We start from the raw sequence: 2,868 nt of genomic DNA, 5'->3' as shown, positions 1-2,868 counted from the left end.
TGCCATATCAATTGTAAGTTATCCAAGTGTAAGAGTTCCATCACCTCTAAGTTTGGAAAGGCAACCTGTAGCAAACAATTCATGATGTCAATATTTTTGTATAAATGACCTACAATCGCACGATAAGAAAGATGTGCAAATATTGTGTAAGGTTGATCTACTATCAAAACCGAAAAAAAAATTTGAACACAATAGGTAACATATGTTTTTAGTATAAAGATAAATCACATTTTTGTCAAAGAAAGGGTTTATATCAATAAAGTAGTTCTCCAAGTTCACTTTTTCTTCTCTCATTGTCTGAATATTTGCAAAGAATGTCTTCAAATTAGAGCAACTATCAATGTGAAGTTCATTTAAAGAGGGGAATTCGATTGAATTCCCGATACCAAAACTCACAAGTTTTGGCAAAACTTCAAGCTTCAAGTAGAATAGTTTAGGAAAACTTATATCCATTATCTTTTCATCTCATTTTTCCCCTTTTGAGTCGACTATTACTTCCATTGACTTACAATTGCCTATCACAAGCTTATGGAGTTGCTTAAGACTTTTGACCATAGAGGATTAAAACAAAAATTTCAAGCCATTATACCACTCAACAGTTAAGCTTTTTAAGCATCGAATATAAGAAGGCATTGCCAGAGGTTGATTAAGCCAAGTATTCTCAATATTAATTAAGCACAATTTCAAGTTCTCCAATCTTGGAAAGATGACCTGTAGAAACAAAGTTTGTTCGTAAACATAACTTATAAACTAATAAGTAAACTCTTTTTTACGTCAAAAGAAAATAGAAGATAAAAAATGCAAAACATACCCTCATGTCAGAGTCAATCTTTATGAATTGTGATAGACATTGTAGTGTTAGAGAACACAATTGATTGAACTCAATCTTATTATTTGTTTCAATTTCATCACCATGGTCTTTACTTTCTTCACCAAAAATTCTTTTAGGTTCTTACAATTAGTCACTTCAATTTCTTGTAGCTAGGTAAGGTTTTTTGCTAAGAAGGATGTAAAGAGATACTCAAATCTATCACATTTTTCTATTTTCATCATCCTTAATTTACTGAAAGACTCTGCATTGAGTTGGCCATGACATATCTTCTCCAAATTAATCAAATTACGAAGGATCAAGGACTCCAATGTCGGGTCATGTCTGTTGTTGAAGATAGTTGCTGGCTTTAACTCCTCATCCAATGGTCAAACACTTAGTTTAATTGGGTAGGGGTGGGATAATCCAGTTAACAAAACCGGATTAGGCAAATCGAAAACTGAACCGATTATTCGGTTTAGCCAAAATGCAAACTGAAACAGGATTGGTTTCGGTTATAAACCGGTTGTAAACCGAACCGAATATTCGGTTCGATTAACCGATTTTCAAATTAACCCCTAAAATTCTTCAATTTTTACATTTAAGTCCCTAAATTCAAATATTTATTATTTTATAAATAATTTCATGCTGTTTTTCTCTTTTATTTGGTATTATTGTTGTATTCTTTGTGTGAAAAATACATTAAATTACTTATTTGCAAATACTGAATCCAGAATATAAAATAAAAACATAAAGAATTCAATTACACAGTACTCAATACTCATTAATAAAAACATTGGCATAATTAAAAACTGAAAAATATTTGCAAATAAAAAGAGTCTTCTTCAAAATTCATATCTCCAAAGCCGAAGTCCAAACTTCTTCGACTTGCTATAGTGCTATTGAATAAAAAGAGTCTTCCTTAAAATTCATATCTCCAGGCCTGCATCTGCATCTACTTGTGCAATAAATAAACTTTTAGTTAGCAACTCTCCAAAAATATAAATTCAATGCACAATATGGTCTACTGAATAATATCAATGCAAAAGGTGGTCCACAAAATAATATCAATGCAAAGGGTGGTGCAAAACGTACAGGTGGAGGCGTGGAGCTTGTCTCCCTTCTTAATTCACTTATAAGTTTTAACTACATAAAGTAGTTCAAAAAATTTAAAACAAATAAAGACAACAATCATCAAGATACCCAATATGAGAATGCAGGATGAGAAGTGGTGAGGAAGAACTTTCTGCAGAAAGTAGATGCTCTAAATCAACCAAAAATTACAAATACTTTTACCAAATATATAATTAGTTCGTGTGCTATATAACTTGTTTGTATGCAATATTTATAAGTATTGAAAAGGAGAAACACATTACCATGACCTAATTATTTTATATTATCATACATACCGTCTTACTGTTACATTTCTCCAAGTATAGAGATTGATCATAGATTTTTTGCTCTAATATATTGGGATCTAATTAATTTGACTAATTTTTTAAGACAAAACTTGTTTTACTAAATACATGCGACGCAATGGTTAGTAATACTTTTTTTCCATATAGTGTAACATTATTTACTAACATTAAGAGTAGAGAATGAGTTTGAACTTGTGGTCTAGGAATGAAAATTATATNCGATGGTCACGACAAGTCTGTAGATACATGTTTAAAGGTGTTATGCCTACAATCGGGGCTGATTTACGCCGATGTCAGCGAGTATCAATCAAAGTTTAAGAAAACTTCACATCGATCAAGCTTTATCACGTTGTCAAAGATAGAAAAAATATAATTATCAATATTATCACATCGTCGAAGACAAAAAGAATATAATTGTCAATAACCTATCTAACTCAAGTATTTGTATGTAAATAAATTTGGTCCAAACTAGGGGTAGGATAATCTGGTTAACTGAACCGAATTAGGCAAACCGGAAACTGAACTGGTTATTCGATTTAGCCAAAATGCAAACTAAAATCGGACTGGTTTCAGTTATAAACCGGTTGTACACCGAACCAAATATTCAGTTCGGTTAACCGGTTTTCAAATTAACCCCTAAAA

The sequence above is a fragment of the Pistacia vera genome, unplaced genomic scaffold (assembly GCF_008641045.1).
Source record: "Pistacia vera cultivar Batoury unplaced genomic scaffold, PisVer_v2 Contig656, whole genome shotgun sequence".
In the NCBI taxonomy this organism is placed as follows: Eukaryota; Viridiplantae; Streptophyta; class Magnoliopsida; order Sapindales; family Anacardiaceae; genus Pistacia; species Pistacia vera.
Note: the sequence above shows the minus strand (reverse complement) of the source record.